Source organism: Bombina bombina, chromosome 3, assembly GCF_027579735.1.
Source record: "Bombina bombina isolate aBomBom1 chromosome 3, aBomBom1.pri, whole genome shotgun sequence".
In the NCBI taxonomy this organism is placed as follows: Eukaryota; Metazoa; Chordata; class Amphibia; order Anura; family Bombinatoridae; genus Bombina; species Bombina bombina.
In genome coordinates, this window is record NC_069501.1 from 1157942931 (window position 1) to 1157959348 (window position 16418).

Consider the following 16418-nt stretch of genomic DNA (forward strand, 5'->3'; position numbering starts at 1 on the left):
GATTAGGGGGTTAATATTGAAGTTAGGTGTCGGCGATGTTAGGGAGGGCAGATTAGGGGTTAATACTATTTATTATAGGGTTAGTGAGGCGGATTAGGGGTTAATAACTTTATTATAGTAGCGCTCAGGTCCGGTCGGCAGATTAGGGGTTAATAAGTGTAGGTAGGTGGAGGCGACGTTGTGGGGGGCAGGTTAGGGGTTAATAAATATAATACAGGGGGTCGGCGGTGTTAGGGGCAAGCAGATTAGGGGTACATAAGGATAACGTAGGTGGCGGTCGGCAGATTAGGGGTTAAAAAATGTATTCAAGTGTCGGTGATGTGGGGGGGACCTCGGTTTTAGGGGTACATAGGTAGTTTATGGGTGTTAGTGTACTTTAGAGTACAGTAGTTAAGAGCTTTATGAACCGGCGTTAGCCCAGAAAGCTCTTAACTACTGACTTTTTTCCTGCGGCTGGAGTTTTGTCGTTAGATGTCTAACGCTCACTTCAGAAACGACTCTAAATACCGGAGTTAGAAAGATCCCATTGAAAAGATTGGATACGCAATTTACGTAAGGGGGATCTGCGGTATGGAAAAGTCGCGTCTGAAAAGTGAGCGTTAGACCCTATTTTGAGTGACTCCAAATACCGGCGGTAGCCTAAAACCAGCGTTAGGGAGCCTCTAACGCTGGTTTTCCACGGCTAACGCCAAACTCCAAATCTAGGTGATAGTTAGGGAGCTTAAACCTACTTAAATTTGAGCTATATACTCTCATACCAGTCCTGTTTGTGTGGCGTCAAGTCGTTACCCTAACTAATTGGAGCTGTATATATACACCTTGCAAAATTCCAAGATCCATTCCACACCCATACCTCCAATCCTATCCGAGAGGCTAAAACCTCATTGCAACCTTGGCCCTGAGTTATTTTAAAAGTTTTCTACCATATTTTTTCATGTCCCATACATTTATCTACTTGCTTTCTTATGACAGTGTGGAGCAAAAAGCATATGAGCCTCTAATAATATATTCATTTGTAGTTTAGATATCTGCAAGTGAGGATGTGCATACTACTCTATTGTTGTGTAATCCATTTTTACCTGCTTATTACATATCATCTTATTACTATCATTTGAGACCCAGAAATGAGCTCTTAAAACTGAAAAATGAGGTTCTTGTCTGGAGATCCAAAAGTGGTTTCCGTCACTATCAATAGTCTCCCATACCTTTTTATATACACATGTTTGAGGTCCAAGAGAGGCCTCTTATGCCATTAGGGAGGTGCTCAAGAATATTAGGCATTCCATTTGTACACTATATTGCTAAAGTGTAATTCTGAACTATGTTACATATCTCTAGATTTGTGTCATATGAAGTTTATATGTTACTATGTGCTTGGTCTTATATTTCATGTATGCCTTGCTTTGAATCTCAATAAAAATAATAAAAAAAAAAAAAAATGCTGGTGCACGGTGCATACTTAAATACACTTTTGAAACAGCTATATCTATTATTAGAAGCATTTTGGCTAATACATATATATTACAAAAATGCTTCTATTAAATACTGAAATGCACCCATGTGTTTTCCGATTTTGGCTGGAATATCCCTTTAAGTGGTGAATTGCAGGTGAATTGAATGCAGTATTAACTATGCACTGTGCAGGGTTAACTCCGCTCCTATTGCAGGGGTTGGCCTTTCATAATGCTTGGTTAATGAAATATTTAAAATCACCTGCGATTCGCCTGCAATTTATGGCTTTGTGAATAGAGTCCTACAATCTACTGAAATTTATGAATGTCATTAAAGGGACATTGTACACTAGATGTTTCTTTGCATAAATGTTTTGTAGATCATCCATTTATATAGCCCATCTGGCAGTGTTTTTGTAAAAATGTATTTTTAAATAACATTGTGCTGATTTTCAAACTCTTAACCAAGTCCCAAAGTTTTAGATGTTTACTGATGTCTATAGATTCCTGCTTGCTGCTGTTTGTGTGTAATGGGTCTTTTCATATGCAGGGGAGAATCTGCTCTTCCTGTTTTATCAGACAATTTCAGTGAGTGTCCAAGCCTAACTTCAGCAATAGTGCTAAATTGTGAGTTTTTAAAAGGTTTTATACTGGATTTTTATATCAGAATCTGTGTATATTCTTCTTTATAGTAGTGTCTATTACATGCAGTTTATATGGAAATTGGTAAATACTGTCCCTTTAAATACAAAAGAGATGGGTTAGTATATTCCATACAACATCTGTATTATTCTGTGTTTAATCACATGTATTCATATAATAATGCTTTATCATTTGCAGACCTAAATACTGCTGTTGTTCACTATAACTTATCATTTGCTGCATACTTGTATATTCCAAATAATATTAGTGTATGGTTCTGTGATATCACCTTTATTCAATGTTTTGTATCATCTTACTTATCGTAATAAAAAATATGTAAAAAAAAATGTCAACAATTAGTAAAATAAATAATTAAAGCAATATACAAAGTAGCATATTTTTTTTTTTTACTTTACAGAATTAAACAATTTTGCTTAGATTACAAGTGGGCTGTGTTATGTTGCTCTCGGCCTCACTCAATAACCTCTCCATCAGGTATTACAATATCGCCTAGATTTAGAGTTCTGCGTTAGCCGTCCAAACCAGCGTTAGGGGCTCCTAACGCTGGATTTGGGCTACTGCTGGTATTTAGAGTCATCAGGAAAGGGGTCTAACGCTCACATTCCAGCTGCGACTTTTCCATACCGCAGATCCCCCTACGCCAATTGCGTATCCTATCTTTTCAATGGGACCTTTCTAACGCTGTATTTAGAGTCTTGCTGAAGTGAGCGTTAGAAATCTAACAACAAGACTCCAGCCACAGAGAAAAGCCAGGAGTTAAGAGCTTTCTGGGCTAACGCCGGTTCATAAAGCTCTTAACTACTGTGCTCTAAAGTACACTAACACCCATAAACTACCTATGTACCCCTAAACCGAGCCCCCCCCACATCGCCGCCACTCTATTAAAATTTTTTTTAACCCCTAATCTGCCGACCGCACACCGCAGGCCACCTACATTATCCCTATGTAACCCAAATCTGCTGCCCCTAACATCACCGACCCCTACATAATATTTATTAACCCCTAATCTGCCCCCCCCAACGTCGCTGCTACCTACCTACAATTATTAACCCCTAATCTGCCGACCGGACCTCACCGCTACTATAATAAAGTTATTAACCCCTAATCCGCCTCACGCACCCCGCCTCAAAAACCCTATAATAAATAGTATTAACCCCTAATCTGCCCTCCCTAACATCACCGACACCTAACTTCAAGTATTAACCCCTAATCTGCCGACCGGACCTTGCCGCTACTCTAATAAATGTATTACCCCTAAAGCTAAGTCTAACTCTAACACTAACACCCCCCTAAGTTAAATATAATTTAAATCTAACAAAATAAAATAAATATTATTAAATAAATTATTCCTATTTAAAGCTAAATACTTACCTGTAAAATAAACCCTAATATAGCTACAATATAAATAATAATTATATTTGTAGCTATTTTAGGATTAATATTTATTTTACAGGCAACTTTGTATGTATTTTTAACCAGGTACAATAGCTATTAAATAGTTAATAACTATTTAATAGCTACCTAGATAAAATAATTACAAAATTACTTGTAAAATAAATCCTAACCTAAGTTACAATTAAACCTAACACTACACTATCAATAAATAAATTAAATAAACTATCTACAATTATCTATAATTAAATCAACTAAACTAAATAAAAAAACAAACAAACACTAAATTACAAAAAAAAACACACTAAATTACAAAAAAATAAAAAAAGATTACAAGAATTTTAAACTAATTACACCTACTCTAAGCCCCCTAAAAAAATAACAAAGCCCCCCAAAATAAAAAAATGCCCTCCCCTATTCTAAAATAAAAATTGTAAAGCTCTTTTACCTTACCAGCCCTTAAAAGGGCCTTTTGCGGGGCATGCCCCAAAGAATTCTGCTCTTTTGCCTGTAAAAAAAAAACATACAATACCCCCCCAACATTACAACCCACCACCCACATACCCCTAATCTAACCCAACCCCCCTTAAATAAACCTAAACACTAAGCCCCTGATCAGTTCTATTGGCTGTTCGGATCAGCCAATAGAATGTGAGCTCAATCTGATTGGCTGATCCCAATCAGGCCAATCGGATTGAACTTGAATCTGATTGGCTAAATTCAATCAGCCAATCAGATTTTTCCTACCTAAATTCCAATTGGCTGATAGAATCCTATCAGCCAATCAGAATTCGAGGGACGCCATCTTGGATGACGTCCCTTAAAGGAACCTTCATTCGCCGTTAGTCTGTTGGTGAAGAAGGATGGCTATGCGTCGGCTGCTTGAAGATGGTCCCGCTCCGCGCCAGATGGAAGAAGATAGAAGATGCCGCTTGAATGAAGATGTCTGCCGGTCCCGGATTGTCCTCTTCTGCCCGGATAGGATGAAGACTTTGGACCCTCTGGAGGAGCTCTTCTTGCCGGATAGGAGGAAGACTTCGGACCCTCTTCTGGACGGATCGGTGATACCCGGCGTGGTGAAGACAAGGTAGGAAGATCTTCAGGGGCTTAGTGTTAGGTTTATTTAAGGGGGGTTTGGGTAGATTAGGGTATGTGGGTGGTGGGTTGTAATTGTTGGGGGGGTTATTGTATGTGTTTTTACAGGAAAAAGAGCAGAATTCTTTGGGGCATGCCCCGCAAAAGGCCCTTTTAAGGGCTGGTAAGGTAAAAGAGCTTTACCATTTTTATTTTAGAATAGGGTAGGGCATTTTTTTATTTTGGGGGCTTTGTTATTTTTTAGGGGGCTTAGAGTAGGTGTAATTAGTTTGAAAATACTTGTAATCTTTTTTTCTTTTTTGTAATTTAGTGTTTGTTTTTTTTGTAATTTAGTTTAGTTGATATAATTGTAGATAATTGTAGATAGTTTATTAATTTATTTATTGATAGTGTAGTGTTAGGTTTAATTGTAACTTAGGTTAGGATTTATTTTACAGGTAATTTTGTAATTATTTTAACTAGGTAGCTATTAAATAGTTATTAACTATTTAATAGCTATTGTACCTGGTTAAAATAAATACAAAGTTGCCTGTAAAATAAATATTAATCCTAAAATAGCTACAATATAATTATTATTTATATGTAGCTATATTAGGGTTTATTTTCCAGGTAAGTATTTAGCTTTAAATAGGAATACTTTAGTTAATAATATTTATTTTATTTTGTTAGAATAAATTATATTTAAGTTAGGGGGTGTTAGGGTTAGGGTAAGACTTAGCTTTAGGGATTAATACATTTATTAGAGTAGCGGTGAGGTCCGGTCGGCAGATTAGGGGTTAATAATTGTAGGTAGGTGGCGGCGACGTTGGGAGCGGCAGATTAGGGGTTAATAAAATATAATATAGGGGTCGGCGGGGATTAGGGGCAGCAAATTAGGGGTACATAGGGATAACGTAGGTTGCGGCGGTGTATGGAGCGGCAAGACTAGGGGTTAATAATAAAATGCAGGGGTCAGCGATAGCAGGGGCGGCAGATTCGGGGTTAATAAGTGTAAGGTTAGGGGGTGTTTAGACTCGGGGTACATGTTAGGGTGTTAGGTGCAGACATAGGAAGTGTTTTCCCATAGGAAACAATGGGGCTGCGTTAAGAGCTGAACGCTGCTTTTTTGCAGGTGTTAGTTTTTTTTTCAGCCCAAACTGCCCATTGTTTCCTATGGGGGAATCGTGCACGAGCACGTTTTTGAAGCTGGCCGTGTCCATAAGTGCCGCTGGTATTGAGAGTTGCAGTGGCGGTAAATTATGCTCTACGCTCCCTTTTTGGAGCCTAACGCAGCCCTTCTGTGAACTCTAAATACCAGCGGTATTTTAAAGGTGCAGGGGAAAAAATACACGCGTAGCTAACGCACCCCCTTTTAGCCGCAGAACTCTAAATCTAGCCGTATGTTTGTTAAATATTTTAACCAAAACATTTACAATGTCTGATACATTTATCATTATATTCAATGGATAGCACAACGCGGTACTCACTGTGAGTGTATTACAAATTGATAAGATACGTTTTGCGTTCAATTAGTTTTTATTTAAATCTTTTGAAAACTTTGATTAACTGTTATTGCTAAAAAAAAAGATAGAAAAAAATAAGTAATAGTAATAGTAATAGAAAAAAATGGAAATCTCTACTAATTAAGCAAAATTTTAGCACTAGATCGGCATTGTGCATTCATGATATAAGCTTGCCAGGGCAGTTGTAGTTGTAGTATGTGAAGTTATCCTATGTGTGAAGTTTTTCAAAATGTTCTGGAGTTAGACTAAATGAATGTAATAAATAGACAATTATGCATACAGTACAGCTAAACAGAACATATTTATTAGATATAGATGCCCTACTTAGGACTTGCGCGTTACCATGGAACTCCACTTACATCATTGCCTCCTAGCTTTACCAGAACAAAGTAAACACACATGAAACCAAAAAAGTGATAATGTACATATAAACCAAATCAGCAATAATAGCTACAATCCACTGAGGCAGATAAAAGTAGACTCTCCAGATAAAATCTTCCTCCAGCCTTAAATTGTGATCTCTTGTCACAAACTATTTTCTAGGAATAAACAGAGCTTCTGCCATCTCTGTATATGGGCCTTGAATATATTTATATAAAGTAATCATGTCACCTCTCAAGCACCTTTTTTTCTAGAGAAAACAGACCCAGTTTAGCTAACCTCTCCTCATAGCTTAAATTCTCTATTCCTTTATTAGCTTTGTGGCCCTTCTCTGAACTTTTTCTAAGTCTGAAATGTCTTTTTTTGAAATTGGTCCCCAGAATTGCACTCCATACTCAAGGTAAGGTCTTACCAAGGATTTATATAGTGACAGAATTATGTTTTCCTCCCTTCCATTAATGCCTCTTTCAATACATGCTAGTATCTTATTAGCCTTAGAAGCCACTGCCCCGCTTTGTATACCCATCTTTAGCTTGTTATCTATTACTAATCCCAAATCCATTTCCTCCATTGTTTTGCTAAGTCTAGTCCCATTTAAATAAGAGGATGCCTGCTTATTTCTACTTCCAAAATGTAGAATCTTGCATTTTCCAGTATTAAATCTTATTTTCCATTTCTTCACATTTTTGTAGATCCCCTTGTAAAGCAAGTTCATCCTGCACTGATCTAATGACCTTACACAACTTTGTATAATCTGCAAAAGTAGAGATGACTTGCTTCAAGTCATTAATAAAAATATTAAAAAGAAAAGGGACCAGTACTGATCCCTGAGGGACTACACTGATTACTTTTGTCCAATCTTAATATGATCCGTTTACTACTACTCGTTGCTCCCTGTCTTTTATCCAGTTATTTATCCATGAGCTAACATTTTCAGCTATTTCCTGTCCCTTAATTGTGTACATTAAACTCTCATGTGGCACTGTATCAAACCCCTTTGCAAAATCCAAGTAATTCACATTAACTGATATGTATCTATATTTTATTTACTTCCTCGTAGAAGCTAATTAGATTAGTTTAGCATGATCTATTTCTCATAAAAAAACATGCTGATTTGAATTTATAATCTTGTTTACACAAATATACTCATCAATATAATCCTTCAAGTATCTTCCCCACTATTGATGTCAGACTAACTGGTCTATAGCTTCCTGGATAAGCCCTGCTTCCCTTTTTAAAAAGTGGCACCACCATCAGCTTTACGCCAGTCCTGGGTACTATCACACAACAAATAGCAAAATTGATCAATCCAGCACTCAACGACCCCTGCACGCTACTCCAGAGGCCCACTCAAGTCTCTGAATCCATCAGACAAATCCACAATAAGTAGCAGCAAAAAAGTGTTTTATTATTTAACACAGCAATAAACAGCAGCAACGTTTCTGTATTGCTACCTTAATCATGCTACACACCATACTGAAATGATTCTATTTATACTTATCCACCACTAGGTGGCACTCTTGTGTAAACAACATATTAACCCTTTCTAAACCATCCTAAAAGGGAAAACCTTTTTTATACAATTAAAAACATCTAGACAAATAGAATCTAGTTGAAAACCTACTTACACAGATATCATAACAGTCAATGATATTTTATGGTTAAGATTAAATAGTTACATTCTTCTATCTATTTATCAAATAAATCCATTTACAGGAATACAGACATATCCCAATCTTTATTTAACCCATTAAGCTCCATTGTACCTAATTTCCAGATCCAAAAACATTCAAGCTGCTTTAACAAAAGCTCTCTATCTCCTAATCTACGTGGCATCAAAACATTTTCAATTAGCTGAAACCTCAGTTGCCCTATTGAGTGACCCATTTCAATAAAGTGATGAGCTACAGGGGCTTTAATGTTCTTAGTTCTAATATTACTTGTATGCTCAATTATCCTATCTTTGATGACCCTAGTTGTTTCTCCTACATAACTCTGCCCACAGGGACATTTAATTAAATAAATCACAAATGATGTATAACATGTATGGTAACCTTTGATTTTAAATTTCTTTCCTGTGATTGGGTAGAACAAGTTAGGACCTTTAATCATGTTATTGCAACATGAGCAATTAATACAAGGATAACACCCTCATTTTTACAAGTAATATCATTTTGTTTAGATTTTATATTAGAACCAACATCAGCTTTAACTAATTGCTTTTAAATTCAAGCCTTGTTTATATGCAGGCAACACAACACAAAGGTGTCCCATGGCCTAGTACAATTATAGTCAAATAATAATAAAAATGAGAAAATTAAACTCACATAAGAAGTGAACCTCTAGGTGCTGTCAACGCTGACTGGTAACTCTGTGTGTGCAGGAACCAGCACTCTTCACTGTTCAGTATGTCCATATAGTCAAATAGAGAAAGATATTCTCAATAAAGAACATCCAGGACACCCCTGTAAAAGAGGGAAACTGACAGCAAAAAATAAGTGTTCATGAAGAATGGATGGGAGAAGAAGAGGAGGTGCTGCCGCTGAGGTGGAGCCACCACCACCACCACAACCGAAGACTAGAGGACCCGCTGTTAAGAATGCAGCCACTGAGGATCAGAGGAGTCAACACTGAGGAGAACACACCTCCACCGAGGCGAGAGAAGCCTCAGTCGAGGATGAGCCACCCCTGAGGAGCCACAGTGGTTACCAACGAGGACCAGAGAAGCCACTGCGGCATTTTGGATTACATCTGATAAAGAAAGAAGAGGACCCCTTGTTTTTTCCAATTTGGATATTTTTTATGTCTTTTTCCCTGTCGGTTACATCTGATGAAGAAGAAAAGGACCCATTGGGAGTTTTTTTCCCGATTGGATTTTTTTTTTATTGGATTTATTCTTCTCCAATTGGATTTTTTTTCTGATAATTTTTAAAGGCTTTTTTCTCTGTGGATTACAACTGATAAGGAAAGAAGAGGACCCCTTTGTTTTGTTTTTCCAATTGAATGTTTTTTTCTAATTTTAATTTTAATTTCATGATATAGGTTTTTTACCCTGTGGATTACATCTAATAAAGAAAAAAACAGACTCCTTCTGTTTTTTTCCAATTGGATTTATTTTCTTTTTTAATTGGATATTTTTTTTTTCCAATTGGATTTTTTTTTAATGATTTTTTTATGGCTCCCCCTCCCCCGTGAATTACATCTGATAAAGAAAGAAGACTTTGGATGGTGAATAACAAAATGTTTCTTCTTGATGATTACTGATGTTTTGTTTTACTGTTTGTTTACTTTGTTGTTGTGTCTTGTTGGATTTTATTGTAATGTTTGTTTACTGTGCTGTTTTTGTATTGTTGTTGGTTGTTATTTTAATGCTTACTGTGTTGTTGTGTTGCTGCCTACTTTTATTTTAATGCTTTCTTACTGTGTTGTTGTTTACTTTTATTTTAATGTTTGTTTATTGTGTAGTTATTGCATTGTTGTTGGCTTTTGGTTTCATATTTGTTTATTTTTTGTTCTTATATTGTTGTGGGGTTTCAGTTTCATGTCTGTTCACTTTTTTATAGTTTATTGTTGTGGGTTTTTGATTTTTGTTATATGTTGGTGTTGTTTATTGTTGTGGCTTATGTAGCTTTATGGGGTTAATAGTTTGGCTGGTTTAGGTTGTATTGGGGTTTATATATATTATCCAATTAAAGAGAGAAAGCAGGAGCTAGTATGCCCTTTCACAAAGTAAGGGAAATCAGTACTCTTTTGAAAGTTCAAAAAATCTATCTTTATTTATATAAAATAATAAAATGTAGTTGCAAAAAGTTGAAAACAGGCATTCCCCATAAATAAAGCAAAACCCTCAACACCAACACAAACATACAAGTGATGCTCAGAGATACATGAGAGCAATAACAGCAGCACAGCCTGAAGGTACAACACTCTGCTGCGCCAGGCCCTGAGGAGCAGGTCACACCTGGGCAGGTTGACAGAGGGGATCTATGTACCAAGAAGTTGTGGTGATAGCAAATTAGGAGCTGGTGGCTAATCAAGTGTTACAATGAGACCGAATAGGAAAGGTTAAGAAGTCTGTAACCAATAACATTTCACCACTTCGCTAAGGGCTTGTGTGCATGACACTTACTTAAAGCGCGGACATTTGTGATATTATTACACGCTGATGAATCCTCGTTATGACTAGCACAGGGGTGAAATGCGCGTAGGTGATACAGGACTACTGTGATGCTGTTTGAATACATGTCTGCTACGGAAGCTAATCTGGCTATATTGGAGCAATAGGAGCTGGTATTTCTTGTTTTGTAAGAGACTTTTGCTGGAGCAGCACGTAAGTGGATACATTTGGAACATATTTTGCTGCACGCTCTATTCAGATGTAGGGACATTGCAATACGCTATGTACTTGGCATGGCCGGTAACCAGTTTATGTGACTATGGTTATAGAGGAGTGTTAAAGGAATCACTCTAGATGATGTTATGAATGTCCCTTTATGAAGCATTATAAGTCTTGATCCTCTATGCACTAACCCCGTACTGCTGCTCCCACCTATCTGTCTCCATAAGTTGTGCTGGAATTACTCTCTTTGGCTGCATGTATCCGCTTGCATTGCATACACGTTTACTTCAGCTTCTATTCGCCTGGCCACTAGCTCCTAATATGCTATCACCACAACTTCTGGGTACATATATCCCCTCTGTCAACCTGCCGAGGTGTGACCTGCTCCTCAGGGTCTGGCGCAGCAGGGTGTTGAACCTTCAGACTGTGCAGCTGCTGTTGTTGCTCTCATGTATCATTTTATATAAATAAAGACAGATTTGTTAAACTTTCAAAAGAGTGCTGAATTCCCTTATGTTGTGCAAGTGCATACTAGCTCCTGCTTTCTCTGTTTAATTGGATTATATTTAAAGCTTATATAAAGGTCTGCACCACACCTATTTAGGTACCTGTTTTATTTTATTTTTATATATATATATATATATATATATATATATATATATATATATATATATTGCTGCTATGTACTGTATATAGATATGTGTTGGGGTTTATGTTGCTTTAGGAGTTAATAATGTAGTGGGGTTAAGTTGCGTTGGGATTTATGGCGCTTTAGGGGTTAATAGTGTAGAAGGGTTTGGTGTTGTTGGGTGTTATGGCAGTTTAATAGTGTAGTGTAGTTAGGTTGCATTGGGGATTTTGTCACTTTAGAAGGTAATAATGTAGTGGGGTTCAGTTGTGTTGGGGGTTATGGTGCTTTAGAGGTTAATATGCAAAATACACCTTTAGGAGCTTTAGAGATGTAGGTATGTTATGCATGTATATACAATAATTTATTTATGTGTATTTTAAAGTATAATGCAATAATAATAAGTATTGTCGTAATTTAAAAAAAAAGTTTTATTTATTCTTTTATTTTTTTAGTGATTTTGTGATATTAATGTTATAGAAGACAGTATCCTTGACTTTATAGTTTAACTTAACTGCATTATTTTGACTATTCAAAGTAAAAAAGAATGCAGTCATGTTAAACTATAAAGTTGTGGGTACTTTCTTCTGTGACAAGAAAACTTGCAAAAAGATAAATAAAACCTTTACAAATCATAATAATACTTAAAAAACATATTGCACGGGCTATGGTCCAAGATGGCCGCTAAACTAGGAGCTCTGCAATCCAGTATTACATTCCGCCTGTAATCTGGTGAATGAAAAAAACATCCAGCAACAATTAACACACTATAACTTTGGGGACACTTCGCTGCATGGATATATACAAAGATTTTTGTTTACAACGCAACAGGACTCCCTAGACTGGACCGCTGAGTGTCTTGAGCGGCCTCTAAGGAGAGAGAGCTCAGCTCCCCCCCGGGAAACCGGGTAATCAGAGACTGTTCACATTCTCAGTCTAACAACTAGTAATAACACCTGAGGACCTCTGCACAATACTTATATCTCTGGAAACTAGAAGTAATCTAAGAATCCAGTATAGATTTCTCTCTGAACATGGAGGAGGAACTATATGCTAAGCTACAAGCTTTGTTTGCTGAGTCTGAAAAGCAAATAAATAGAAGATTTGATCGCCTTATAACAATCGTGGGAGCACAATGTGAAGACAGGGGACAGAAGGGTGAGGCTCTATCGAGTGTTAGAGAAGTTCCCATTACATATGCATTGCCTGAAATAAAGCAACTAAAAGTAGATGTCGTTGAGACAAATCTGGAGGATGCGTGTGAATCATTGGTCCCGCAGGACCGGGACGCGCCGATACCTGGGAAGGGTACAGGCGTAGAAAGAGGACCCCCCATCTGTGTATGGGCCATGGCGGAAATGAATATTACTTACTTCGAGGGACATCGCCAGGCTGGTGCTGCTTGTGGGGGTCACGGTGGGGAGAGCGGCCGGCTCCCTTACGTGTGGCCCGGCGGATAAGCAAGAGTTGCAGATGGCTTGTTGCTGGACTGGTGCTTACACAAACTCAGCCATGGATCTGCCTTTAACAGGGACTGCTGCACCGTCAGACGACTACAGGTATTTTAACGCTCCCGCGAAAGTCGTTATTGGGTGAAACTCTGAGTGAAGGGGGTCTCATGGGCCTGGGGGCCCGCTCCCGAAGATTGAATGCTTCATGGAACTGTGAGCTATGATTCCTGGGCCATATTTAGGGGGTCATACATGTTTTCGGCACAGTAAGAATCCTGGACCTACAGACCAGACATAATACAGTAACCGGCTTTTGCACGGTATACCCCCAGGAGTCTAGGATTTGGGCACTTTAATGATTACTGCGAGGTTTGATGATGAGGCCCACCACGCTCTAATCTATGTTACGGGACTCCTGCAGCTTGTACTAGTTTGATTGCAATTATCCTTTTAAGTGACATACTATGCTTAACTTATATGTCTCCGGGAATTGTACTCTATAAGTGTATATATAAAAGTGGAATCATGCCCATATAGTTTCCTACATGAAATATAAATATCTTGTATAACCCTGTTTAAAATGTTCATTTGTTTAGTATGTGAAATTAATTATAGGAAAGGATTTCCCCCATTGTATTTACAAAAGAAGTGAATGAGGTTCACTAGATATGTACGGTTCCCATAGCATACAGTGTAATGTTTGTATGATATTCTGTTAAATAGATGCTTACTCCCCCCATGTATAAATTTCATCATAATATACACTGGGAATTTTCTTTTTGACTATCAAGATCGGGGACCTGGGTCAGGGAACCCGCACTAGTTAAGCACATGGGACTCCCATAGCTAAATGTGGTTCAGCCGCCATTATATCTCCTTAGATGCATTGGGACACATGTTTATATGTTTCGTATGCCTTTTTTTTGTTATGGTCCCCTGAAACAGGCTCAATAATACATGTTTTTCCACATAGGGAGTCCCACTATCCCTATTGGTGAGGGGGCTTATTAACATTCTTCACTACCTGCATAATAGATTTGAGGGGTATCCTGTAGTATTAATATTGTTCTCTGACAGATTAACATGTTTTCTGTAACTAATGGTGTCTATGTAGATTAATGTCCTACTGTACTTAAGTATATGACTTATAAGCATTTCCCCCCAATTTTCACCCTTCATATCTATGTGACATCAGTGGCCCAAGAGTGGTCACTATTTCTTAGTTGGGGTGTTTCCTATTCGCATTTAGTTTCTAACATTTTGGGGGGATCTTTACTGTATTAAGTAAATGAAAAAGGAGGTTTGCTATGTTGCTTGCACTTTCAATTGTAGGTCTTCTGCTATTGAGTTCTATAAGGCACCACATCTTATAGGTTTACTATGCTAGTATTAGTATGCCTTAGTATATGAGTATACGCATAAAAGTAATGGCAGTAATATAGTATGCATGATAATGATATGACCTTCTGCTTTGTTTTATTGGATCAACACCCTGTACTGTGCAAACCACACTGTTATGTATGTCTGTTAACCTCAATAAAAATTATTATAAAAAAAAACAAAAAAAAAACATATTGCATTATACAATAAAATACATATAAATAAATCATTGTATATCCATGTATCCCCACTGCTCCTATAGGTTTAATAGGAAGGTTTGTTTTATTGTGTTTATTAGCAAGGTAGGTAGATCTCAGACATTATGGATATATATAGGCGTTCCATGGGAGTTTCTTGAGCGTTCCATCGGAGTAACTTGTATTTTAATGGGGAAACATTGCCGTAAAATTCTAATATTCAAAGCACTGCCCTCCATGTTAGATTCACCTTTTCAGCCATATCAGTCTTGTCAGTTGATAACATTTCCAGGGTGTGAAATCTATATAATATACAGTGAAAATAAGTTTACATGGACATTATTTGAAGTTTTCCTACATAGAAACCACTTTTTGTTTAAGGGAACACACAGTGTATGTTGTGTAAGCGCACTACAAATACCTACCCAGATCACAGATGAGTGGTGATGTTGTCAGACTTTTTCTGAAGCTGCAATTATTATTTTTCTTTTTTTATAAAGTGCCAACAGATTACGCAGTGCTGTCCATGGGTAAAAAGATAAAAGTACAACAGTGAAACATTACAATATAAGACACAATTTAACAGACAAATACAGGAGAAATTGAGGGCTCTATTCCTGTGGAAACTTACAATCTAGATGGGTAGGAGCAGGAGGATGGAAAACAGGATTTCCTATGGGAGACACATTGCCACTCGTCAGAACAGAGAGGGTGAGACGACTTTGGGCTATCTTTCATAGAGCTGCAATTTGGTTTTCACGAGGTTGTAAAATGAAAAAAACTGCTGTCGGAAGCCATTACACTTATCGATAGTTTACAATGATGCGTTTTCCATCATTACCATTGAAGGCACATACAGTTAAAACGCTGATGGAAGCTGTCGATAAGGTCGTTATCATTACGGTATGCTCAACTAGGGGTAAAAGAGAAACAAATATGCTTTTTGAGGCCTCTTTTCCATTGAGATATTTAAGTTTTCAAACAATACAAGTGTTTCACTTGATAAATGTATTCTTTATTTTTAATATTTATTGCTGACCCAGGTATAGGACTAGTTGGCATTATATTCCTATTTAAATATCAATATGTATGTACATATAAAAAGATAATCAAGCATATATCTCCATAATTTCAACTAGACCTGTGCCTAGGACAGCACTAAATATTAAATATATCATTACATTTTAAAACTTAATTAAAAAAAAAAAAATGTTTTTTCATTAAATAAAAACATTTTCATTTAATTTTATTTTTTAATGAGTTCAATGTATCTTTGTTTTGTTTCACAGTTAAGGAGCGCAGACGTTAAATGTAAATTTTATTTTGTAAAGGTGGGATACCTTAGCAAAGAACTAGTTATGGTACAATTTTCGAAAATGGAAGCGTTAATACCATGTTAATTTACACCTACAAGAAAAGAGCAACTGCATGCAATGCATATATTTTATATTTTAATATTTTAATGTAAACCTGGTACTAAAATTAAGCCATAAACTACTTTTAGCTGTCGGCAACTTCAGTAGCTTACAACGCCATTTTTAATGACTCAATGGAAACAAGCCCTTTTATGGAATATATCACCAGACCCACAGATTGCGAGACTGGCAAGAACAAAAAAGCAATTTCTTGTGCGGCTGATGATGTCTTGATCATCAGGAACTATGTGGTAACAAAAATAAAAATATATATACTGTATATATAATTTGCTATCAAGTGCCATTAACCAACAACATTTCAAATGACTAGTTAGTTTAACCAGCCTGTATATAAAATAAACATTGTTTTGAAAATCATAATGCATCTTTGTATTCATGTCATACTGCAACAGTGATAGCTTTAACCAGAAGCATTTTTGCTAATGCTCATGTATTGCAAAAAAAAGCTTCTATCCAAATATGAAAATGTGCATTTTAAATTTACTGGTGCACCGGATACACAC